The 27,867-nt window shown below is 41.6% G+C and overlaps 1 protein-coding gene across 1 annotated transcript in view; it reads right to left on the bottom strand.

The window, feature by feature from the left end:
* LOC134287769 (uncharacterized) overlaps positions 1-27,867 on the bottom strand; it is a 289,934-nt gene that overhangs the window by 152,310 nt on the left and 109,757 nt on the right. The window lies entirely within an intron of this gene.

Raw genomic sequence — 27,867 nt, 5'->3', positions numbered from 1 at the left:
TCTGGAGAAATATCTGAAGCAATTCCTGCTAAACTCTTAGAAGAAATTCTAGGAGATATTTCTGACGGAACCGCAGGAGCAATTTACCAAAAAAAATCTTCTAGACATTTCTACAAGAATCCTTGATGGAGGAGCTCTTGAAATAATTTACAAATGTACGATTATTTAAGAAATTTTCAGAGAAGTTTCTGAAAAACTCCACGGGTGAATTGTTTAAGACATCCCTTGTCGCAATTCCTGAAGATATCTCCAAAGTTCAGAAAGAGTCTCTTGAAATATTTTAGGAGAAATCCGTGAAAAAATTTCAGAAGAATTCCAACCAGGTTTTTCTGAATGAGTCTCCACGCAATTTCGGCAGAAATTTCCAGTAGAATCTCGGTAGAAATCTCAGGAAATACTTTTGAATGAATCTCCAAAAGAATACACGGAAAAATTTCAGGAAAATTCTTGAAGGAATCGCAGGAGGAATTGATGAAGAACTTCTATGAAAAATACCAGAAGAAGCTCCTCGAGATACTCTTGGTGCCAAATCCAAGAAAAGTTTTTTGAAGAATTTTATGAAAATTTCTTGTATGCGGAAATAAACTTACCTGAATTCTTTCTGCAACAAATTATTTTATGTGAGAACAAAACACAGAAAAGTCGAGGGAGTGGTTTTTTTTTTTCAAATTTTAGCAAAAAGTGGAGAGGTGCCTAGTGTATGAAACACATTTTTTTAATGTCTTCAGAAAATGCTTCGGCAGCTCTTTTAGAAGCTACTCCAATATTTTTTTCAGAAATCAATTTCAAGGTTATTTCCTCCTATTTTATTTCGCAGGTGTTCTTGAACTAATATCAACAGGAGTTTTAAAAAGAAAATTGCCGAAGGTATTCCCAACTTCTTAAAACCCCAAGGAACTAAAAGAAATGAAGAATAAAAACCCAAAAAAAATCTAAAATTTCTCTGGGGATTAGGGAATTTCCATATAGCCACAGCTGTACATGCTTAAGTATTGAGTCGTTTCAGCAGCAGATGAGCGTCAAACTTTGTCTCAGTGAGGACTTCAAGTCAAGACGCCGAAGAAGTATAGAAATTCTTCCAATGTTTCTCCTTCTTTTTTTTTTAGTTATTTTTATTGACAAATACTTCCGGAAGTTCTTATTTCAGTATCTTTGCAATATTCTTTAGAAACTCATGAGGTAACTTATGAGACATTTCTTCCGGTATTTTAACTGGAAAATAATATTCCAATCTGTATAAATAGTTATTGTTTTGAGATTTGCTCTGGAAATTCCTAAGGAGCTCCTCAAGAAATTCCCTTATAATAAATTGCCCGGTCAATTTTTTTCTTGCCCATGCTGGCGGTTTTCCTCCCAGAATTATTCTGGAATATCCTTCATGTAATTCCTAAGACAATATTTTCATGAATAACTGCTGCAATTCCATTGGAAAATTCTCTGGAAATTTTTCCAGCAATTTCTCTATCGATTTGATTTGAATTTCCTCCAAATTTTGTAAAGACATCATTTCCGAATTTTGTTTTCTTAGGCTAGTTTGTTCTCCTGGACATTTTTTCGGGAATATCCTTAAAAAACCTATCTTAAATTTTTTCGTGAGTTGTTTTTGAATTCTTCCGACAATTTCGTTCGAAAATTCCTCTTGCAATTCTTAAAAAATCTCTTCCGAAATTCCCTTCACATCTTCAGCGAAATATCCTTCAGGAATTCTCCAGAGAATTCACACATTTCTTCGGCAAATCCTATTAGACTTCCTCCATATATTCAGGAATTCCTCCGCTTTTTTTTTAGAAATTTGCAATTTCTTTGGGAATAATTCCGGCGAATTTTTGAGGAGTTTCTTAGGACATCTGATTGAGAATTTCTTTTTTTTTTTCATGGTTTTCTCTATAATCGCTAATTATTTTTTATGACAGTTCCTTAAAGAATTACTCAGGAATTCTTTTCAGGGTTTCTCTTGAAATCTCTAATTCAGAGGATTGAAATGCAATCCTGTGAGGATTCGCCTTTGTATTTTTTTCAGGGGTATGATTGGTAATTCACCCAGGATTTTTTTTCATATTTTTTTCAGGCAATCCATTCCGTATTTCTGCAATACTGTCTTGCTGAATTTAGGAATTTGGCAAATTTGTTATGGATTTCGCTGGTTACTTTGAGTCTTTCTATTCTTCCAGAAATTCCTGCGTAAGCTTCCTCATGAAACCTACAAGACATTTCTGGAGAAATGATATAAATAAATTGAGAGAAGTACTAACGAAAGTTTCAATTGGATACCTCAACAAAATGAGAAAAAATCTCTAACAAACAATGACGGAAAAATTTCGTTAGAAATTACGTCGAGAGAACATGTCGATAGAATCCTCCAAAATGGTTTTGAGAAATTCTCCAGAGTTTCCGAGAAGATCATTTTAATTACTTCTGATGGGTATTGCCGAGTTTATGAGCACTCAGATTGTTTTCTTGGAAGTTCCCTTGATAGTTTTTAGGGCGTTCTGGTTATATCTCTGGCGAATCCTACAGAAGACGATTTCTGGGAATTTTGTAAAAGATTTCTGGAAGGTCCTGCGAAAGGTTTTTGAGAATTTTTTCAGAATGTTCTCGGTAATTTTTGAAGAATTCTGAAGATTTTTCCGAAAGTTTTCAAGACTGTTTTCCATAATGTGTCTGTAGGAAATTTATAGAAGTTTTCTGATGAGGAGTTCATACGAAATTTCCCTGCAAATTTTTCAGGATATTCGAGCTTCGCCCTGAATTTTTTTTCAGAAAATTTGGTAAATTCCATTTTATAAGGAATTTTTTCAATAAATTACGCAGTAGTTTTTTTTTCAAAAATTTGTTCAGGAGTTCTTCTGCAAATTCCTCAGAAAATTCCTTCAAGAACTCTACCGATATTGCCTTTATGAATTCAGGAATTTGACAATTGTTTGGTCATTTCTCAGGCTATTTAAAAAAATCCTCTCAGTTCAGAAATTCCTATATATTTTTTTTTATTTAACGTTTTTACAATATTGCTGGATAATAAAGAAAAAAAGGCACATACATTTCTAAAGGCATTAGTGAAAATTTTTCCAAATAAGTTGGCTGAAGAATTGCTGAATAAAAATTTGGAATAGTTTTTTAGGTAATTTCCAAATTAATTCCATCAAGACCCAACTAATCAGTAAGCATTTAAAATAGCACTCCTTCAGCATTATAGTTGCCTTCACGACAAGGCGTTTAGTGCTAATTAGCCGTATATACGCCTTTAGTGCTACTCCACAGCAGGTTTTGGCAAAATAACGGGCTGTCTAAGTGCTACCCCTTCAGGAACGTCGTGACAAAATGTCAAAGAAGCGTAACGCCAGTAACGCCTGTTCGAACAAAACAAAACAAAAATAGATTCTCGTCTGCTTCTCGGTCTCTCAGCCCGCTTCTCCGCTTCCTCATCCTTTCACACTCCAGCTGGTGATAGGTGTACTTTTTGCTTGTTTTAGTAGTGATTTGGGTGCGAACTTAGGATCCGAAGATACTGAAATATATTTACTTCTCAATCTGCTGCTACTGCTCCACGATGCTACAGCTGTGCCGATGTCGTGCGTTGAATTTATGCCCAATATAAAGAATACTTGGAAAACAGCTCCAGTTCGAGCACCCAAAACTTGTTTTCAAAAAGATATTCCGTTGTGTGTAGAGAATTTTCATTTCTTTTTCGATCTGTAGCATATGATTTTCTCTTCCTCTTTCGAATAGTCTTATGATCCGCCCTAGGTTCCGCCAAACCATCCAGCTATTTAGCATCAGCGCACATTTTCCGACGAAATCATAATTAGTCATTTTTGATGGCCACGTTCCATTAAACCCAGCTGCTGCAATGTTTGCTTCAGAGCTCTTGCATTGGTGAGGGAAAAATGAAGAAGCAAATCAGAGGCACAAATTTGTAAACAGAAGCAAAGTTCCTGTAAAAGAGAGACAACATGTGCTGTAAAATGTATAACATATCTCCCATCCTCTTTGCTCTTAGCATTTAAAGAGCAGTTGGGAAGCATTCTGATTGCTTCCGAACGAAAACTTCTCAAGCAGTTGAAATGCTAATTTACAGCTTAAAGCTTTTGAGCAGCACAGCTTATGCTATTTCAAGGCAGTTATGCATTCGAACTGCTTATGTAGGGCAGCAAGCATCTGAAATGCATAATACGGGCTGCTGTACGGCTTATTTAAATGCTTAGTGGTTACCTGGGGAGTAGCCGGAAAAGGATTTGCTGAAGTAATTGTCTGGTTGACTCTCTACGAACTAGCCTGAGGATTTTGTTTTAGAAAAAATGCCGAAAACATTTCTGAACATACTTTTGAGGGAACTCCTAATGAAAGTATCAAAAGGATTTTTGGAAAAAAAAAATGCAGTAGGTTGTCATGGAAGAAGTTGTATCATTTCTTAAATATTGGCGAATAATACAATTTTTAAAATTTTAAGGTAATTAATAAAAAAAATTCACAAAGAAATTTTAAGAAAAATTGCTAGAGGAATTAATAGAAAAAGCCAGAAAGTTTGCTCAAGGTATGATTGCAGAATTTCAGATATAATTACCCAAAAAGTTTCTTTAATAATTGCTAGTTGAATGCCTGGAGGATTTTTTTTTCAAATTATCCTCCGATAGAGGAACTCTTGAAGCAAACTCCAATCGAATTCCTTAAATAATAGTTAAAAGAATTTTTAAAGGATTTGCTGAAGAAATTCCTAAGGTTGTTACAGGATCATTTCTATGACAAAGGCCTGAATAAATTCTGAATGGAAAAATGCCGAAAGATTTTCTGAATAAACCTTCGGAGGAATTCCTAACGAAATTTTAGTTGGAACTCTTTAAGAAATTCCCAAAAGAATTCCTAAATAAATGCCTTAGGTAATTGTGGAAAAAAATCCGGAGCAACTCCGCAAGTAATTGTTAACGGAATTGATATAGGGATTGACGGAGATAACCATTTTATAAGTTTATTAGAAAGAAAAGATAAAACTACCTGAATAATTTCTTTAGTAATTTCCAGTGGAACGCGAACGACTGGAGGAATTTCTTTTGGAAGATAATGTCGAAGAATGTCAAGTACAAATTAATTCCTAAAAAGAATAACTGGAGGACTTTTGGAGGGTTTTCTCTAAGGAAATTACAGGAGGAACTCTTTTAGAAGCTATAAAATTAATTCTTAGAAAAAAAATAACCATGGAAAAAATTCAGTAAGAACTCTGTAAGAAATGAAATGTATGAAGAGGCTATCCCGGGTACTCAGGAATCTAGTCGAGGCTTTTACATACTCCTGTTCGATGTAGTATTGGTTTCTGGAGCTAACCGTTATTTTTCGCATGCAAGTAGGTCTAACTGTAGTCCATCTACGGTTCTCTGTAATCAAGGCATGACTTCAATCAGATCGTCCAAAATTTCTACTGCTCGTTGATATAACAGATGTTCAAGTATTGGTGCAAATAAAAGCGATAAAAATAATTGAAAATAATCTTTGGTGATTATTTCGAGTGTTCATGTTTTGTAAGGACGGATTCGAACAATCCATAGAGATATTCAGGAAATATTAATAGTACTACAAGGGAAACACATGTTCAAAATATTTCTCCGATGACCTATGGAATCAATAAGAAAATAATATCTAGTGTTTAATTTCATTTGAAAACAACAAACGCAAATGAAGACTTGGATGGTTCAGAAATGTTGAATATCTCAAAAACTCAAAAGAAACCTATCGGAAAATCTCAAATTCGAACCTGTAGCTACATCAACTATCGTTAGGCAACGGAATGTGCAAACTCTCATTGAAAAACTTCGTTAAGAAGAAAGTTATGGGGGTGCAAATCGTACTTGGTCTTATTTATGCCCGACTTGACCCAGTGACCCACCGGCCTTACTCCGTCCAGAAGTCCAAGAAAATGTTGATCCCGTATATTTCCAAAACTATAGCGTTGTGCGAGTTTGTGTTCAAAATTTAGTTCAATTCTGTTGAGAAATGGGCTATTGGCGAATTTTTGAACTTTTTTTTTACCTGGAGTCAAACAGGTTCAGGAAACTCTGAAAAAAATGCTAGAAAATATCCTGAGAAAATTTCCGGAGAAGTGTAATAGGAAAGCTTCGAAGAGATTCGAGAAATTTCTGCAATAAATAACGATAGAACTCCTCTAGAAATGTTGGAGAGGTGTTTCGGTTTTTTTGGTCACTTCATATGCTCAACAAACGGGTTGCAAACGAATTTTTGAAATAAAAATCCTGGAACGTCATATAAGAATTCCAATATTCATTTAAGCAATCTCATTAAGAATTTCTTTGGGATTCAACGGTAATAGGTAGTAAGTTAAGGTGGAATTTCTGAAGCGATTGTTGCAAGAATTCTCGCACAGGAGAATCTGTTTCAAAAAGAATACTGAGACGGATTCGAAAAAATCTTGAATCAATTTCTATTTCTGGACTGTATATGTACCAGTAAATGTGATCAAAGATTATTTGAAGTACCCAGAGTGATCAAGCCTAGGTTAGGGTTCGTTTTCTGTGACTGTTATCTTTCTGAATATGGTAATGATCATTCCCATATAAATATGTCTATGTGCAAGAGAGCTTGAAGTTTCTGTGTCGTCAATCGACTGCAATCAATAAAACTTCATGAAGACATTAACTTATCATACTAAACTCTTGAATCAAAAATTCTGTTCAATCCCTACCAAACACCAATCGATATTCGACGGAAATTCCTCAAACCAACCAACGTCACCAAATTTCCTAAATCAAGTCACGTTTTTCGCCTTCGCCCTCTCCACACCAATCCCCGAAAAGCCAATTAGGAAAATATTCCGCCGTTGACTTTGTCAGGATTTAAGCAACTTCGTCCTGTTTTTTTTTTCCCAATGCCTTGTTCCGCCAAACCAGCCCGCAAGCAAGGTAGTAGCATCATCAGCGAAAGCGTCGCATTCGCGTAGAGCAAGAGAGCTTTCGATCATATTCGTCACGTCGAACCAGCCAGCCAGCAGTGGGCTCCTAGGAAAGCGCACACAGTAGAAAAAGCCGACAGGCGGGAATTTTCATTTTTGATGAGCTCAAATTTGAAGCCTCCCGGTTCCCGTTGCTCGACGAACAGCAACCAGCCAGCGCAGCGGTGTCAACTTTTCCCTTGGGTGACAAAAGGATTTTGATTTGCCTTGCCAGGGGTGGTGCTGGGATGGGGACGAAAGACTTTGCACTTAAGGGTGTGGTTGGAGGCAAACTTTTTGTCACTTGTTAGGGGGCAAATACTTTTCGCAAACAAATTCTTATGCCTTTCTCTCCGAGTTAGTCAATGGGTGTGTGAATAGAGAGGCCCAAAATAGGGAAAACTCGAGAAGGTGTTATGTTCAATATGATTTCCTAAAAAATTGGAACACTTTTCGTTGTTGGAAATGAGGAGATACCATTTGAAATTTAAATGGAATGCTTACTGTGATAGTAAAAGAAAAATTTGGCTCACTCTAATGTGTGGTGAAACCGTATGCCAGGAGATCCTTTCCTGCAAGAAGAAACGCAGTTATTCTGCCATTCGATTTCGATCCGTAATTAGATCAGAAGGAAGAAAACTTTTTCTTCATCCGGAAAGAAATAAGATACTTCGGCACGTATCAACTTTACTGTACGTTGCCATCGACACCTGAAGTGATGAGACCCCACTCGGTTTGGTTCGAACGGGAGCTTCCAGCAGAAGAGAAACTTTTAGCACCGTCCGGTCTGTCTCTATAAGTGTGTCTCTGTGGGCTCTGAATGGGGTAGGTACCGCTGCCAACGAGAGTGTCGCCAAATGATGCATTATTGAGTTTCTTGTGTCGTACAGCAAGCGTACACAAACGTGCAACTTTGTTCGATCATTCAACGAAGAGCATTCAATCAAAAGTTTTCTTCGCAACTCATTCCGAGGAAATTGTTTTCCCAACAACGCCAACAGAGAGCAACATTGCTGCAGCAACACAAGCAGCAACATGGCCATTCCAATTTGTACTGGGTTGTTTTCCGCAGTGCCATAACAACTGGCACTCATCAACTGATGGAACACTACACTGCTGCAGGCTACAACAGCACCGGAGCAATTAAATTCCATTTGGACGCCTCTCGAAGTGAAAAGCAATAAAATTGATGGCCCAACCACCCAACAGCAGCCGTGAAAGGAGATAACCGCCGGCCGTCACCCGCTGCTGGGACGCTCAGTCAAGACCCGAGTTTTAAGGAATAACAAATTGATATAATTTCATATAATTGAAATGGCCATACGTAGCACTTTTTTCCAACACAACCTCCCTTATCGTTACATCTGGAGATCTAAGTTCTGAGTGATGGACTGCACTTCTCCAACATTATCAGCGTCAGGACCTACCGTGGCGCCTACATCGACTCTAACCACTATCTGGCCACGGTCAAACCGCGCCCAGAATTCTCCGTAATCAACTATGTACTGTACTGGCGACCACCACGGTATAACCTACAGCCAGTGACTAAAACTACTGGATGTCACCTGAGCATACGCGCAGAATACCGAGGCTTCTCTAGAGGACTGCTGGAGAACAGTTAAGCTGGAGTCGTCGGAACGAATTGTTCGACAAGGGATTACATAACGATTTTGGTGGAGAAGAATGCAGCGTTTGCGGTAATGCTGCAGCATGGAACCTGGCAGAACGTGGAACGATACCAACAGAAGCAGAAAACAGCTGAGTCGCTTCTTTCGGGAAATGAAATGCCGGCTAGAAGATGAGGAGTGCAGGTAAATGGAATCGCTGTTCTGGTTTGAAGAAACACAGACCCACTTCAGGAGCTCAACGCATCTTGCAACGATTTTGTATCGCGAGCTAAATTGCACAGAGACAGGACATACTTCTTGACAGACAATCGTGAGATGATTGACATTTGGAAGCAGCATTTCGATGAACACCTCAATGCTGATCCTATATCTGTTAGGCCTGAGTGCCTGAGACCAGAAATAAGAAGTAAAGCACCTGAAATTATCAAGCCGGTGTCATCAAAGGCCGGTAGACAACGGACCAGAACTTCATCGTACGGCAAACCCTCCAGAAATGCCTTGAACTCGAGGTTCCAACGCATTACAAGCTCAAGACGATCCATTTCTGTACCAATGTGCTTGCGGCAAAATGATTATCGCGAAAAAAATGCATTACAGTAAGGTATTTACCAAAACTAGTCACGTATACGCTCTACGGTGGGTGGCCAAAATGTTTGGTATAGGCAACTTTTTTTCTCTCACAAAAAAGTTCAACATGCTGTAACTTTTCATAGAGTACATCGAAAATTCTCAAATTTTGACTGTTTGTCAACCTATTATATGTGCATGATTGGTACAAATTTGAGCTCGATTGATTAATCTTTCGCGAATCTAGAACCGTTCTCTTGACCGTTCTCGTAAAACACTATTTTTAGACAACTAATTTTTGAACTGTCATACCTCGGAGATCAGTGAACCGAATTGAATGAAATTTTGAGCGATTATCAACAACAAATAAATGCTTGAGAATTCTTCAAAACAAAGGTACTTTTCAAACGTTGAAAAAAGTTAAGATTGTTCATAAACCACGTAGACCAAAATATGGCCATCTCAGACCATTTCAGGTGATATCAGGTATATTTCGTCTAGAACGCCCCTGAAACCCCCTGAAACCCACTGGAACATCCTTGAAACCACCTGTAACCTGCTGTAACACTCCTGGAACGCTCCGAGGAGCCCTTTAAAACCCCATGAAACGTCTTTAAAGACCCCAGAAACCCCGTTGACCACTCCTGGAATGTCCATGGGATCCCATGAAATCCCCTGAAACTCCCTGGATCGCCGCTGAAACCCGTTGAACTACAGGAACGCTCTTGATACCCCCGAAAGCCGCTGAAATACCTTGACACGTCTATGAAAGTGCATTGAACGCCCTTTCAACCCCCTGGAACTGTCTGGAACGCCCCAGATGCCCCTTGAGAATACCTGAAACACTCCACGAAACTACCTTAAACGCATGGAACGATTATTAAACCACATGGAACACCCATGAAACCCTCTAGAGCTCCATGGGACCCCTTGAACGTCCACAAAATTCCCGTGGAATGCACATAGAACCTCCTGAAACCTCCTAGAACATTCCTGGTGCACCCCGCATGATTAAAATTGAAAACAAATAAACAACAACAATTGGATCATGGATGATGGATGCATAACAGAAGCGTGATTTAAAAAATAAACAATGTAGTAAAATAAAAAAAAGTGATTCTAAACAATGCAAAAGTGTAGAGGACATCCTCTCAGTTCTTGTGCCTATGTTGCGATTTTGATATTATAGGAAAGATCGGAGATGTACTAGATTTGTAGTAATGCGCTGAAATTTGGTATGGTGAGAAGGTCAATTCTCCGTTTCTGCAATGAATTGGTGCAAAAAGCTGGGGTATTATGATTCTTTGCCTAATTTGATGCTGTTTGAGCAAAACTTTGGATAACTATGTTGTTTATGTTGCAAGAAATGGATAAAACAACAACACTGTTGCCCAAAGTTTTACTCAAACAGCATCAAATTAGGCAAGGAATCATAATACCCACGCTTTTTGCACCATTTCATTGCAGAAACGGAGAATTGACCTTCTCACCATACTAAAATTGAGTTCATTACTACAAATCTAGTACTACACTGAACGTACCCCATTGTGGTCGGTTTGTCAGCCAAACTTGTTTTGTAATAGCAATTTTTCAAAATTATTTTTGAAATTGTTCACGATTCTTGTCTTCAGCGGTACAAACATTAAAACTATTATTACATTTAGTTTTTTTTTTCTTCCCAAGCAAATTACGACAGATCACTTATCGAAATATTTTTTGTAGTAACTAACTCATATTCTCGCAACTTATCTCTTTTACTATATCACGATTTATGAATGTGTGAAAGAGACAGAATTAACATGACATATCGTTTAATTCAAGCGACATGTTATATAAACTTCTGAAAGATCCCACGCTTCAAATAAGTGTTTCGTGTCACAGATTTTTACTCATTTTTTTATCTATGTAGTGCTGAATTTTAGGTAAAAGTAGGTGATCGGAAGCAGGCAAATCAGATTGTGGCCTATAAGTTTTTAACGTTGTATGAAAAAGCTTGAGAGAGTTTTTGACTTGTGAAGCGATCATGAAGGGCCGCCCAGAAACTGCATTGCAGTCAACTGCACTCAGTTTACCAGGAGGTGCCGAGCGGACCTGGTGTGATGGTTAAAGCACGTGACTATCACGCCGAGGGCCTGGGATCGAACCCCACTCCCGACAAACTCACGAAATGTGAGTTCTTCCTTCGGAAGGGAAGTAAATCGTGGGTCCCGAGACAAACTAGCCTAGAGTTAAACATTTCGTTAATACAGATACAAAACCAGGAGGGCGAAAGGTGGTTTAAGCACCATCTGGTCAGCTTTGTGTAACGTAATTGTGAAGTAAATCAGCTGAAGGTAAGTGTTGTTTGTTGAATGGTCTGTTTGTATGTGAATAGTGTTTGTAACAAATAAATGTTTTTTAGGCGTCTGATGATGGTCGAAGAGTAGTAGACCGAAACGCGTTACGCAAATAATGCTGTTTGTTGATCATTTCACCGAAAATAGCCAATCTAACTAAGCATATAAAGTATCGCGGTGATCAAACCAAGTCAGATTTGTGTAACCTTCCCTGAGTTAGCGTTACCAAGTGATCGGCTATCTTAAGCTGCATCTACCCAACCGCTCTCATCTTAAATAACTACATCAAGGCAAAGCTCCAAAGCATAATCAGTGGTAGTCTGACTAGATTTGTATTGAAAGAATATTTTTTTTCACTAGTTAGGTCCTTTCATAGAGCTTATACACTCAAGTTTTCAAGACTTTGAAGCAACTGTAAAAACCTTCTGCTATCGTCCCACACGATACAGATGGAAAAGGCTTCCTAGTTGAATGTTGGAAATATGTCAAAAATGATAGAAATAGCAATTTCTATTTCTGTTTCATTTTTGTTTTTCTTCAAGAAGTTACAATTTTTTTCAGAAATTGGTTTAAAAAGCTTTTTGAGAACTTCCATGGAACCTTCGAGCAGTATTTACCAATGAAACTCAGTAAACTATATCTGGTAAATTTTCTGATGATTGATGTTTAGCAGGTTTGGTTTTCATTTCGATCTGTCTGTTATCCACTCCCACTCGGAGAACCATGCGAAAGGCCAAACCCGGTCGAGGGAGCAGTAGGAGGAGGGGGTCCATTTTACGAGCCGGACATGATTTTTACACTCTCCCTTCGGATCCCATCAAAAGAGCCGTAAACTTACACCACCACGCCACCGCACCACCGGCAGGCAGGCAGGAACACCAGGCCAGAAGTGTTTTGAGCTTTCATCGCTTTCCATTAGCTGAATGAGGATTTTGAGTTGTTAAGACTTGTGCAGCAGTTTGTTGCTGTTGTTGCTATTCGTTTCGGTTGGAGCCTTTCCCTCGACCGCCACGCCACGCCGGGTGGTTTAAGGGCAAAATAATTAGACGATTAAGAGAGGAAGAATCCGGACAGCTTAAAGCGATTTACTGCTGGCTCACACCCGTCCAAGTGGACGACGGGTGTCGTATTTCAAAGATTTATGACTTAGGGTGCAGTATCGCCGTTACGTTGCCGCCGGCTGATAGCGATCGTCAATCAGGAAAAGGGTTTCGATTTTCTTCCGTGGATTATAGTTTAGCTTTCTTTTGATTATTTTTCAAATAGAGAATGTATCAGTGGTAGAGTATCTAGAAGAATCCCAGTTGAATTATGTCAGTGGGCAATGCCTGATCTGATATCATCTGTATAATTTTGGGTTTTATCGCAGCCATAAGGCAGCTCAAGTAACGTTTTCAAGTAAAAAAGATTTCTGGAGGTATATGCCACCATCTTAAAACCGAGGGAATTGTTTAAATTAAAGCCTAACACGGATTAAAGATCCTCTTAAAAACAGAAATTTGGAAATATTTTTTCAAAAAATACTTTTTTTATACATAAATAAAAAGCGTTGCTTGAAGAGTTTAATCGGATCCCATTAATAGCTGTAACTCATAAAACTAATGCAATACAGAAAATGAAATCTCGAGATCTTACCGAATGCCAGCTAGTTGCTCTATTTCTGACTTATTACATTTGTGTGACAATAGCGATAACCCAAATTTTGCAAGAAAATAACTTTTATCAAATTAATACCAAAATGTCACCGTCTCTTCAGCTCACCTCCTTAGTTCAAGCAGATTTCGATCCACTGACCACCACCAGTACGATCATCATCCAGGTTATGGTGTAGCATCATCGGGCCGGATTGAACACCATATGTGGTGACTGGTGGTGGAGCTATGTTGACTGGTTCGTTCCAAAGATGGTCCGTGTGGTTTGTTTTATGTAAATTTCTGTTTTGCTAGGCTAATTTATTCAAAACAAATTTCAACTCTGGTGGCACTCGGACTATACCAGTCACTGTATATGTGTATGTATAAACGTTGCCATGAATCACTACTACTGCCAGCAGTTGATACAAGTGATTTGGGAGTTCGATGTGGGAACTAAGCTCTGCTACATCGGATCGGCACTGATTGCGATGCGGTGCTGGGTAGGGTCAGGGCTAGACAAAATCAGTTATGTTGGAGGGGTTGAGGGCACACCAGCACACCTACACACACGTTAACGTATGTGATTTTCTGGATTTTCACGCAGAGGGAGTCTCGGAGGACTCCAGCAACGGAGTTGGGTCCATTGATTATTTCGGTCACTGACTAGGAACGCAGAAACTTGAATAATGTCTGTTGGACTGTGGCTGGGCATGTGTGAAGCCACGGCAGTATTTGCACGGAAAGGTATTAGACTAATGGAGTCGGACATGACTAACCAGTTTGTGATGGTTTTAAATCATTGAATTTCTTTTTTGTCAAGATTTTTAAAAAATGATGAGGTACATATTAACAGACCAAATAACTTCACATTATTTCCATGCCTGTCTTATTAATAAACGAATACTTGTTCGTTTTATTTTTGCCTTTCTCGTACACTAAGTGTAGGGTCCATATAGCCGGAAAAAAACGAATTGAGGTGATGTCTGTGTTTTTTTTTTTCTTCTAAACCATAGGGGGATAATCTGCTCAACAGACACCCTAACAGAAGGTTAGGGTAGTGTAGGTCTGACAGGCCGTCTTCTACAACAAAAGTAAAATCCAGGACTACTCTCTCCTCGTACCCACTAAACCATTCCTATGGTCGCCAAACCCTACGTCTCTCCGGAACCACCAAGAAGGTATTGTTTCAGAGAGGGGCTAGTGCACATCGCACCCACAAGGTTAGCTGCGTAGCCTGCAGCAACGAACATCGATGACTCGCTTTGGAGAGTCCATCACGGTAGCATGCTGGCGCTTAGCCAGTTTCCCGAGTGGTCCTCGCCACTCCCTTTGCCCTCGGAAGGCGGGCAGGGTCAACCCCGCCCGCGCCCTACTGCTGAGCGGACATCAAGAACTGATGCCCACGTGCAACCCGATCTGACCTGCCCGTAAGGAAGGGTATCACTACCCTTCAGGCCCTATCAGATGCACCCGTAGGTTGCAGACAGCAGGATCTCACCTACAGCACCGCTACCGGGACTTCCTCTCCGCGGCCACTTAATCTTTGTAAGGGTCGATCTCGACCGCAGGGCACCGGTATGACCTACGAAGCCGACTCCGAACCCCTGGACCACCTCTTGTACTGCATCTGGACTAGCCACTCTCCGAGTCCACGCGCCACCTCCTCTGTAGTTCCCAGACGATATGGGTGATAGCCGTTGAAACGGCGTTCCAGCCAAACTCATCCCTACACATCCTCTGGACCAAGTTGTCCGGGTTTGTGTCCTCCCCGCATGTGGCAAGCATGCGGTCACGCATTGTGCGAAAACGCGGGCACACGAACAAAACGTGTTCCGCCGTTTCCTCTAAACCATTGCACACTGGGCATTCGGGAGAATCCGCATGCCCGAAACGGTGTAGATACTGTCGGAAGCAACCATGACCTGTAAGGACCTGTGTCAGGTGGAATGAAACTTCCCCATGGCGCCTATTAATCCAACTATCTACCCTCGGTATCAACCTATGGGTCCACCTTCCTTTGGTGGAACTGTCCCACGCGCGCTGCCATTTGACCATAGAGGCCATCCTGGCAGTCCTGCGTATGCCTCTTGTGCCGCGCATTTCGAAGCACTCCATGTGCTCACTGATCAGAATGCTGATAGGCACCATACCAGTTATGACGCAGAGAGCGTCGTGTGACACGGTACGGTATGCGCTCGCAACCCTCAGGCACATAAGCCTGTAAGTACTTTCCAGCTTCCGTCGGTAGCATTTAGTACTTAGCGCGGTGCTTCACGCCGGGCCGCCATACCTAAGTATGGACGTAGCAACACTAGCCAGAAGCTTGCGCTTACTGGCGTACACCGCAGAGCTATTGGACATCATCCGGGACAGTGCCGCAATAGCTGTGGAGGCTTTATCGACGTGGCTACCGAAGGTAAGCTTATCGTCGATCATCACGCCCAAGTGTTTGACGAAGCGCTTTGACAGGATAGTACACTCTCCTACACTGATCTCCGTCTGCTGCTCCGACTTCAGGTTGTTAACAACCGTCACCTCTGTCTTGTGGTGAGCCAGCTCCAGTTTCCTGGACCGCATCCACGCCTCCACAACCTTGATCGAGTGGTTGGTAGTCAACTTTACCTCCTCGATCGTTTCACCGTAGACTTCGAGCGTAATGTCGTCGGCAAATCCGACAATCACCACTCCCACTGGATACTCTAACCTCAACACCTCGTCGTACATGACATTCCATAACACCGGACCCAGGATGGAACCTTGCGGGACTCCTGAGGTTATGTGAAAGCACTTCCGATCCACCTCCGTGTCGTAGACTAGTACACGATTCTGAAAGTAACTTCCGAGAATCTTGTACAGGTACTCCGGTATCCCCAGACGCAAGAGCGCATCGGCAATAGCAGACCAGCTGGCGCTATTAAACGCATTCCTTACATCCAGAGTCACTACCGCGCAAAAGCGATTTCCCCTCCTCTTAGGCTCGAGTGCTTTCTCGGCGGTTTTTGTAACCAACAAGATAGCGTCTACGGTGGACCTCCCCAGGCCCCCCCCCAAAGTTTCATAATTATTTATATCTTCACATCAAAAACCTTAGTTTCATATTTTTTTGGTGCCAAAAAATGTTGCTCTTTCGATTAAATTGAAAAAACACATTATTTTAATTGCTAAGCAATTCAACCGTAGAATTGAAGTGTATTTCCCAGAATGACTTATTTGAGGGATCGGTTTTAATGCTTGGTTGCAGCAAACGCATATCTAGATAGGTATTCAATAATCAGGTAAAATGAAGTACGCGAGTCTACGCGAGTTTCTATAAAACCCCATGGAGTTCTTGTTGAATTCAATTGAAAAACTGTTTTAAGACTTAACATTACAACAAAAAAGCATCTCTATCAAATAACTGCTTAGTACCCATCTGCATTAGTTCGTTGAGGACAGATGTTATCAAGGGAAAGAGAAGATAACGATTCCTGGAGAAGTTCAAGAAATTTGGGACAGTTTTTACAGTGTTATTGCTACAGTTACCCCCTACAATCCAGACTTTGTTCACTCGTAGAATTTTGCAGTACGCTGCAACGCTAATTTGTAAAATTGTCATAAATATTTTAAATTCGGATGATAGTTTAAAATATATCTACGATCTGAATAAGATTACATTTACACTGTAAACCTGTATGCGGAATCTTGACATTTTAGCATAAATATTAGAATGCTTGTTCGTAACATTTTTTTTCATTTGTTAGAGTCATCGGTCGATATTTTGGAGAATTGCAACTGAAGGTTTTTAATATTTCATCATAAAAAAAATAAAAAATAAATGAAACATTCATCATTCGAATGAACAAAACAGTTGAGTGACATAGTTTCTTCCTAAACCACAAAAATCAGCAAAAAAAACGAATAATAAACAATTGAAAAGAAAAAGTTGATGTACGCTATACATATTCAAAATCTTGTTTTTGGGGGCCCACTTCATACGGTTTGCCCCGGGCCCCCCGAAGCCTAAATCCGGCACTGGACCTCCCCTTCCGGAAGCCGTACTGGTTACTCGAAAGACCATTTTTGCCCTAGGTGAACCGCAACATTCTATTGAGGATGATCTTTTCGAGCACCTTCCCCGCCGTGTCAATCAAGCATATTGGTCTATATGCCGACGGGTCTCCGGGTGGTTTCCCCGCCTTTGGCAATAGTACCAGGCTCTGCCTCTTCCAAGCTTCTGGGAAAACTCCCTCGTCCAGGCATTTCTGCATAGCAGACCTGAACATCTCGGGAGCCTCTGCAACGACTACTTTTAAGGCCAGGTTCGGAACTCCGTCCGGACCTGGGGCCTTACCTACGCTAAGGGACTTAGCTATCCCCACAAGTTCCACATCGGTGACCCTCTCCTCATCGCCAGCCCCAGTCCCCGGCTGTCCTACGAAAGGAGGCCAAGGATTAGGATCATGACGCGGAAAAAGTCCTCCAATGATCCCCTTCAACATCTCTGGAGATTGCTCTGTAGGAGCCATCACACCTCTCGTCTTGGTCATAACGATCCTGTAGGTGTCACCCCACGGGTTCGTATTGGCACTCTGACAGAGACCCTCAAAGCAGGCCTTTTTGCTTGCTCTTATCTCGGTCTTAAGCGCGGCTTTTGCAGCGGCGAACACCACCCGCCGTTCGTTTCGCTCTTCCTCTGATCGTGCTCGCTGCATCCGCCGCCTAGCCCGTAGGCAGGCGCGGCGCAGGTCCGCAATCGCGTCGGTCCACCAGTAAGCCGGTGGCCTCCCATTTCTAGGGTGGACTCGCCTAGGCATGGTCGCATCACACGCACGTGAGAGCACCGCTACCAGCTCGTCGCCGTCTAAACCGATTAAGTTTCGCTCACGGCGGAGCGCTTCCCTAAATACCTCTTCGTCGAAGTATGATGTCTTCCACCTGCGAGGGCTTGGCCTTGGCCTAGCCGCCTCTTCTTATATCCGCTGTCTGCTGTTATTGTAATCGATACTGTAGCGAACCGCCAGGTGGTCGCTGTGAGTGTAGCCATCATCTACTCTCCAGTTCGAACTACTTGTTAGGCCAGGACTACAAAAGATCACGTCAATAATTGACTCCGCTCCGTTTCGACTAAAGGTACTCTTGGTACCGACATTAACCAAGTCGACATCTAAGATGGCCAGTGTTTCTAGCAGGATCTGACCCCACTGGTTCGTGAAACGGCTTCCCCATTCCACAGCCCAGGCATTAAAGTCGCCCGCTATTACCACCGACCTTCGCCCTGTTAGCACGGTCGTTAAGCGGTCCAGCATTTGCGTGAACTGATCGATCGGCCACCGCGGAGGCGCATAACAGCTACAGAAGAAGACCCCGTTTACTTTGGCGACCACGAAGCCCTCATAGGTAGTAGACACCAACTCCTGAACGGGGTATTTACCCGTCGTCCATATCGCCGCCATTTTTCTGGTCCCATCTGAGGCCAGTTGCCGTTGCCGGTGGGTACTCGGTATGGGTCCGAAATGATGGCGATATCCGTCTCCCACTCAGAAACCGCCTGACAAAGCAGTTGGCTCAGTTTCTTGCTTCCCTTCCACTTGATTCACAAATCTACCTATGTGTGGAGTTCCGAATCAAACTCCTTGACCTATCCAACAACTTTGCTCAAGACACCGATCTTCTAACAAGTCATGAGACATAGAAAAAGAAGTTCGGGGTCCAAATGGACCCAGGTATCTGGAATTGATAGAATAATATAGATGCATAGAATACAGTTGGGCTCTGTAGCCTCTGTCGCAGTTTACAAGTTCCACCTTAAAGAGGGAGAAAACCATTCGAAAGACCTTAGTGATGAACCCTATTTATCATAAATCGATTCACTGACACCCAAAGTTCACCAGCTCCACAGTTTGTCACCAAGGGTTTGAATCTGAATCCCTTCCGCTCGAAAGACCCTCTGCAGTTCTCCTTCCGTGGAGCTTGCCTCCAATCCGTTGTATTTGATTATTTTTCCGTTATTCATGGAAAGGATAATGAAAATTAGCATTCAAATGAACTTGTCAGCCTCGGTGAGAAGACGGTATTTCTTGTTTTTATTTTACATTCTTTTATTTTCTGTTGGTGCGATGGTGATGTCACCGGCTTTGAGACAGTTTTGTTATTAAAAACTGTCCTCCTGGTTCTGCGGGATTTTGATCTATGGAGCACGTGGCTCAGCCCGTCAATTTAGGGAAATTACATTTTCGCGCTCCGTGAATATATTTCACTGCGTGTCTGGCCATCTTGAGCAGAATTCTTGGACGTGGCAGCGCTTTTGATTTCGTCTTTGATGACAATCGTTCGACTGGAAAGTAAAACAGTTTTTATTTTCGCAAGCAAACAATCGTTCTGTTGTCGTCGTCATGGTCGTCGTTTCGAGACTTGTGATCCTCCCTAATCATTCGACCGCAAATCCCAAAGCAATTAAACGAACGGAAACCGTTGATGCGTGTGAATAAACACTGACTGGCCCAGCAACGAACAGGATGGGGAAGCTTGAATGTCCTGCCGAATGGCCTTCTGCCTCAACTTGGTTGAGTGGGATTGCGAGGATGTTTCCTGAGTTGTTTTTTTTTCGGGCAATAGAGTGCTTTGGGGATACCTACCGACAAAAGGCAAATATTCTTCCAACCGAAGCGAGGTTTGTCTGGTATATAACGTAATTGGATGAACAGCTTCTGGGGATCCTTTCCTGCGTTTGGACCGATACGTGCGTCAAACTGGAAAAGGGAAATCGATAGATTTGCGTGTTGCCCGGTAGCTTGACCTTTCCTGCGGTTCTGATTTCGAGTGAGGTCTAACCCCAATGAGGCTACTATAACAATAAATACATACTTATCCCGTTGTGACTTCCTTTGCGGGAATTTCGGTTTGAACTCATGTGTGGAATTGTTAGAAGTCGTACGGCTGTTACGAGTATGTGCTTCGATTGCATACTAAAGAAAATATCGCTTTCAGTGATGATAGTGATGTTTTAGAAGTTACCTTCACTGATGATCTTGCGGTGATTGAAAGGTGGACGCAGAACTATGATGAACACTGACGGCAACATGATCTCAATGCCAACGTATAGCCAAGTTTCCGAAAATGTTGTAAATGTTACGACAGGACATTATCTGTTCAACGGCATATAATAACAAACATCCAACAAATATTCTCCGTTGTTGCTTTTACGCTCTCATGTTGCATCTCAAATCCATTCTTCTATTCGCAGCGAAATCTTTTCCCAGTTTATTTTGTCTGTCAAATTTGATCCCACCCACTACCCTATCTAGTCAATGATTCGCAAAATAAAACAGAAAATCCGAAGCTCACAAACAACCAAACCAAAGCGCAGGGAAACAAAGCATCCTGATGCCACTCTCCGGATGAATGGCCCGCCGAACCCCCAAACCGTCCGGACTTTGAACAAAGATAAACTCACCATAATCTCCCCCGTCCCGACCCGGCCGAGTAGCCAAAGGATGGTGGGGATAGTTCAAAGGCAAAGTGCGCGCTCATTGTTCGGATTCTTCCGGATGGAGTGTGTATGTGTGTTGCTGTGTGACCCCAACTTAAACCCTCGCCGCTATTCATGTATCGCTTGACCGAAGGACTCAAGCAAGAAGTTGTGCGGTTCGGCTCTGTGCTTTTGTGATGCTGCTACTGCTACTCTACATCTTAATGGCTTCATTTCTAATCCGAAAGTCATTAGAGCAAATAGAGAGAGAGAGAAACTCTATCGGAAGTTGGCTGTGGGAAACTCCCGGCGTGTTCGCCACTCATGGTTTATGAGACGGAAATAATTCGACGGGGGAGGAACGAATGAAGAATCCTATGTGGGGTGGGTGTGCGCTCGAGGGCTTCAAGCTTAGTCAGTCGATGGTGCTGAAAATGGGTAGTCGATTTACTCGTTGTGGTAATACGGATAAAGATTGGGGCTATTTGGGTATTCAGATTTAATTAAATCTGCTCTGATCTATGATTGGATGAAAGGCCAGAGAACCTTTTTCACATAAAGATTCAAGTAAAGTGGTTCTGAGGAGAAATTCTTCTTCTTCTCTGCGTTATGTCCCAGCTGGGGCAAAAGCTGTTTCAGATCTATGAGCATTCCTATGAGCATATTCACAATTATACAGCCATTCCATGCAAAAAGAATATGCAATATGCAAAAATGATCAAAACATCAGTTTTGCTACATAGGGCGGAATTAAAAGGTACGAAACGAATCAGTTTTGTTATGATTTTTACAATGTTGGACCACAACGACTATATATTTTTAACTATTTTTAAATGATCTAATTGGCATTAGTCCAAGAATCTTACTTTAGTTAGGGGAATTTCTATCTACGAAACCTTGTGAATCCGGCGTTTGCCACATTCAGTAAAAATAAAATGGCAAACTCGCGTGTCATGCCTCGAGCATGTGTGCTTGTCAACAACGCAATCGTTGCTACACTCATCTCTGAACTGGCCACTAGAGATGTATGTGCTATCACAATTGATGTGTTGGTTGGAATCCTCAACAGGAAATACGTTTGTTGTTCGGTTTATTAACCGCATGATGAACCATCCCCTACGGATGCCTTCAAGCATGTAATCGCATACTGCACTTCATAAGGCCTTCCGATAATTGTTGGCAGTGATGCTAATGCTCCCCATATCATCGAGGGCAGCTCAGACATTCTTTTGAGATGCTCCAGTTTGATTGAATACTTAAGTAGTACAGATCTGGGATTACCTAACCTTTCAGGACGCGCGCCATCGAGCAACCGAATCTGCACCGCACTTGCGCTGTATATGCCAAGCGAGGTTTGTTGGTAGTATTGTACTTTTTACAACAGCGCACGTCCTGAAGAGTTAACATAGGTAACCGCCTAACCATTATGGTATCTGCTAGAGAGGAAGTGATAGACATAACACTTTGCTCTAGCAGAATTGGTTCCATAGGGCATCATTCATAAAGCTGTAATGGATCACTGATTGCGCTAGTAGAAAGATGGCCTAAACTCCTGGAAATTTTCGGATAATCTTAAACTTTCAACCCTTAAACATGCCGGAAACGTCTCTTAATTCTACCTAAATGGAGGTTTAAGTGTACACTGGAATCTCTTTTTATGCACATGGCTGGTATTGCATAAACTAAAAGAGGCATAAAAAGTGGGCAATTTATGCATACATTAAAATTCAGCTTCAACAAAGGAATCTAGTTCGCCAGAACAGGTTTTGCTACTGGGTATTTGAAGAGGGGCTAAGGGGGTTTCCAGAAAGTTCCCAGAGAGCCCAAAAGAGGGGTTCCAAGGGGCGTTCTAAGGGGTTGCTTCAGGGGATTTGAGGAGCCTTATAAGGGCGTTCTGTCAATATTTGTTGGCATTTTAAGGGATTACGGGAAATCCAGGGTCATTTCAATAGTATTAATAGGGTTTCAGGGATGTTTCAAGGGTATTTATGGGCCATTCAGGGGATCTCATGAGCCTTTAGAGGACGTTTCAAGATTTTACAGTCATTTCAGATTTATTTTAGAGAGTTTCGAAATCTCCTCCGTACTTCCTTAACGTTTCTGAATCTCGCTGAAAATGCTTCGTTGAATACCTCCAAAATTTCCATCAAGCCCCCTCGGAACCCATGAAAACGTCTGCGTAACGCCTCTGATTCCCGTCATAAATGCTCCGGGATCTCCCTAAAACCCTCTCAGACCCTATGTAACGCACCTGAAATTCTCCGATACCCCCAAAAACGCCTCCGCAACGCCTCTGAAACCAGCCTAAACTGCTCTGAGACTTCCTGAAATGCCTCTTAACTTCCTCAAGAGCCACACAGAATCCATGTAACGCACCAGAGAACTTCGGAAACCCCCGAAAACTTACCTGCAACGCCTACAAAACCCGTCGAAAATCCTCTGCTGCAATGCTTTCGAAAACCCCATCAGGCACCCGAAAATCTCCCTGAGATCTCCTGGTACGCCGCTGAAACCCCTTTGGACCCCCTGAAACGCCGCCGTTACCTTCCTTTGATCTCTTCTATAAACACCCCTGGCCACCATTGCAGTAGCTCCCGCTATTATTAAATATTCTCATGCACAATATTGGCTCTGAGTTGCTTTCCCTCTCCAGTTAGCCTAGTGATTAAGGCCATGGATCGCGGAGACGGCGGGTTCGATTCCCGTTCCTGTCGGAAAAATTTTCTCGACTCCCTAGGCATAGTGCATCATTGTTCTTTCTTCACAATGTACAAATTCATGCAATAGCAGGCAAAAAAGCCCCTCAATTACTAACTGTGGAAGTGCTCAAAGAACACCAAGTTACAGAGAGGCCGTTCCAGTGAGAACGAAGAGCCATAAGAAGAATAAGTTTTCTTCTTTTTGTGCAGAGCATAAAAAGGTGCATACATATAACATGCATAAAAAAGAGGTTTTAGTGTATTACAGATTACCCAAGAAATTAAATTAGGACGTTCTTAATAAACCTTCCTTGGATTTCTTCCGAAATTACGCAATAGATTCCTTTAAAAAATGTCCCAAGAATTCCTTTCAGAAAGTCTTGCACGGATTCTTTTTGGAAGTTTTTGATAGATTCAGAAATTTCTCCAGAGATTTCTTCAAGAATACTTCATGGAAAGCTCCCATGGGTTTCTTTAGAAATTTCTCCATAGATTCTTCAAGAACGAAACTTCTTTCAAGAAATTCTCCACAGATTCCTACAGAAATGCTCTCGACGATTCCTTTGAAAAATCAAATGTTTAAGATTCTTCAAAAAAAAAATCTCTAAATATTTTTTTAGAAAGTCTTCAGTCTTCTTCAGAACTTTTCAAAGCTCCTACGACAAACTCTTCTTGTGACTTTTTAGATATTTTCCTGGAGATTCCTTTAGATTTATTTATGAAATTTCTCCATAAATTTGTCCAAAGATTCCTTCAAGATAGCATTTACAGATCTTTTTGAAATTGCTCTATGTGTTACTTCAATAGTTCTTTCAACAATTCGGTCTGAAAATCTGCGATGGTTTCTTTCAGAAACTCCTCCAGATGGACGTGTGTGTTTCCGCCATGTTGTGTTGTTTATAGATTTCGACTGGATGGTTGATTTAGACGTGTGCGCCGAACATTCGGCGTGAACTCGGCGTGCATCGGCGTGAGGCTTCCTAAACAATTATGAACAAACTTAACTACTTTCTAATGATTGGATTACAACAAGTGGACATCTAGCTATGTGCTGCTGCAGAAATGTTTTGGTTTTGATGATGGTAGCCTTTCTGAGAAGGGATACGCCGATCGGCGTGCGGTTTTCACGCCGCCGCCGCCGCCGCCGATTGCCACGCCGACACGCCGATGCTTCCTGAATCGGCTTCAAACAATATAACCATAAACTTTTTCCATCAGTGCATGGGTATAACACCCCTTTACCAATCCCCGTTTAAAAAATATAGTTTATTTGATTCTTGTTGACTTGGGGAGCCGCACGCCGATTCACGCCGATTTCTCATCGGCGCGGCGTAGCGCGGCGGCACGCACGTCTAGGTTGATTTTTATGGAAAATTTCGGCTTGCAGTCTAATAATTTGCGTTGATTAATTACTGATCATCACCGACGTTTTGGTCCGGCTATTGGACCATCTTCAGGGCCTAAACATTCTATTAAAATTGGCACAAATTAACATTAAATATACAAATTTACATGCCACAAACTCACTCGATACACAAATCAACAAGTCACTCAATATTGTTCAATTTTGATTCCGTCGGGTTGAAAAGGGTCACGCCGTCTGGTACACTTCTGGGCCATTCGTTCCGGTTAGGTTTAGGAAATCCCTAGCTGGTACACAGGTACTACCTGCCGATGCAGACTGCCGTCTTTACTGATCAGCTGTTTATCCGTGTGTATACTGGTATTAGCCGACGTTGTGATCTTGTGTTGTGTGTCGCGCATCTCTGTGTTGGTTGCTCGATCCATCTGTGTGTCCGTTTTCTCTCACCGTCGGCTAATACCAGTATACACAGAGGTGCAGAGGCGGCAGATTTTCCATAAAAATCAACCATCCAGTCGAAACCTATAAACAAAACAACATGGCGGAAACACACGTGTCCTTCTACATTAAAACTCCTCCAGAAGTTTCTTAAAAAATCCGGGAATTTTTAAGAAATTTCGCCAGGGAATTCATCGGGTGTTTGCTTAAAAAGTTCTATAAAAAAAATCGACAAGAATTCTTTAAGGCAGATTTCCATGGGTTTCTTCTGAAGCTTTGTCACTTTAAAAACTCTTAAAGGGATTCGTTAAGAAAATCCGTTTGGAATTTTCACAAACAATAGTGAAACTATTGGATTTTTTAAGAACTATTGGCCAAAATGAGGAAAAGATATCTTACCAGAGATTCTTTTGAAATTGTCTCCACACACTAAAAAAATCTCAATTTTAGTAGTGACACAATTGATCGAACTGCCTGAAAAAGCTTTGTTATAAACATAAATGTGCCAAATTTTTACACTTTTTGTGACGTACGTATTAAGTTTATATTGTTTGAGTTCTTCCAGCCATAATTTTAAATCACAGAAGTGATAATTTAGTTCTCTATGCTGTAAATTTACGCGATATGTTACAGAAACATAATGATAACTGATGTTGAACTGTCAAACAGCACCTTACAAAATCAGATGAAGACTGCAGTCGATTGGAAATTTGTTTATTACGAAGGGGAAACAGCATGAAAACCGCTCATAAATTTAATACCGAGTTGAGCCACAAACCTGGAAATGACAATCCGTTGCCATCAGCCGATGCAGTGGTAAACGAAAACAGCCACGCTCAGTCAATCAGAAGGCGGCTTTGTTTGCTTGGCTGCGATGACGGCTGTCTCAGTACATACATACACGCCAGCAGTGACGACGCGACAGCCGAACTGGCAAGTTCGTTTATGGTAGAAGTTGTTCATCTTCGACTGCCATCTCTTCAACGTGGCGAGACATACCTATGTTCGTAATAAACAAATTTCCAATCGACTGCAGTCTTCATCTGATTTTGTAAGGTGCTGTTTGACAGTTCAACATCAGTTATCATTATGTTTCTGTAACATATCGCGTAAATTTACAGCATAGAGAACTAAATTATCACTTCTGTGATTTAAAATTATGGCTGGAAGAACTCAAACAATATAAACTTAATACGTACGTCACAAAAAGTGTAAAAATTTGGCACATTTATGTTTATAACAAAGCTTTTTCAGGCAGTTCGATCAATTGTGTCACTACTAAAATTGAGATTTTTTTAGTGTGTGGAGACAATTTCAAAAGAATCTCTGGTAAGATATCTTTTCTTCATTTTGGCCAATAGTTCTTAAAAAATCCAATAGTTTCACTATTGTTTGTGAAAATTCCAAACGGATTTTCTTAACGAATCCCTTTAAGAGTTTTTAAAGTGACAAAGCTTCAGAAGAAACCCATGGAAATCTGCCTTAAAGAATTCTTGTCGATTTTTTTTATAGAACTTTTTAATATATTGTAAGAATTGCTCCACGCATTGTGTCATGAATATTTCCTAGAAAATTCAACAGAAAATCATTTAGAATTATCTCAAGTTTTTTTTAGAGATCCTAATATAAGCTTACCCATTATTTCTTCGGAAATACGTCCACAGATTGGACAGATTCCACGATAAAGTGAGCGAAAACACGAAGAGCCAAAGCCATGGCCCGTCAGCTCTATTCGACTCTTGAGAAGGAAGTGAAGCGCTCATGTAAACGGGACAAAAGATCGTGGGCGGACTCCCTAACCGACGAAGGCGAGAAAGCTGCAAAAGCCGGCGACATTCGTCTGCTCTACGACGCGACGCCTCACGTCACCTTAGTGGGACTAAGATGAATGCTACGATGCCCGTGAAAGATACGTGTCTGGACAGTTACAGACCGACCCGGCTGACCATTTGAAACGCTGGTTCGAGCACTTTAGAAACCTTTTTCAAGAGCCGACCACGCCATCAACACCTCAGCATGATCCGCGAAGGGTTCAACGCATTACCCGTGTCAATACCGCTGTGCAATGCTGGAGATATAAACAGCCATCCGTAGCATAAAATCAAACAGTGCCTCAGGGGTCGATCGCATATCAGCCGAGATTTTCAAAGCTGACCTCGTAGTATCCGCACAACTACTGCAATTGGGTGGGTGATCTGACTGTTTGCGATAATTGGCGGGGCATCATGTTAGTGTGTATCCTTCCAAAAGTCCAAAGTGATCCTTAACCGGATACAGGAGAAGATTGACGCAACTCTCCGACGGCAGTGAGCAGGATTCCGTGACGGACAATCCTGTGTGGACCATATTGTCACGCTGATTACGACGTGTTCAATCACGTAAACATGTGGGAAGCCATTAGGTACAAGGGTGTCTTTGAGAAAATCATCGGCCTCATTGAAGCGCAGTACAAGGCATTTTCGTGCACAACGGTGTCTTGTCCGATCCCATCCGGGTCGTTGCTGGAATGAGGCAAGGATGTATACTATCCCGCTACTGTTCCTCATCGTATTCAACAAGAACCTGGTAGGTGCGATTAATCGTGAATAAAATCGAGGGTTGCTGTGGCAACCCATTACCATGGAGCACCTAAATGTCTTCGAACTGGCTGATGATGTTGCTCTTCCAGCTCAACAGCGCTCTGATACACAGAGGAAGCTGATCTTGCCGGTCGCTCCTCCGCGGCAGGTCTTTGCATTAGCGTCATCAAGACCAAATTGTTGGATGTAAACACGATCAACCCCTCCAGCTATACGGTAGCTGAGCAATCAGTAGAGAATGT

Source organism: Aedes albopictus, chromosome 2 (genome assembly GCF_035046485.1).
Source record: "Aedes albopictus strain Foshan chromosome 2, AalbF5, whole genome shotgun sequence".
Taxonomy (NCBI): Eukaryota; Metazoa; Arthropoda; class Insecta; order Diptera; family Culicidae; genus Aedes; species Aedes albopictus.
This window is presented reverse-complemented; position numbering and strand designations above follow the sequence as displayed.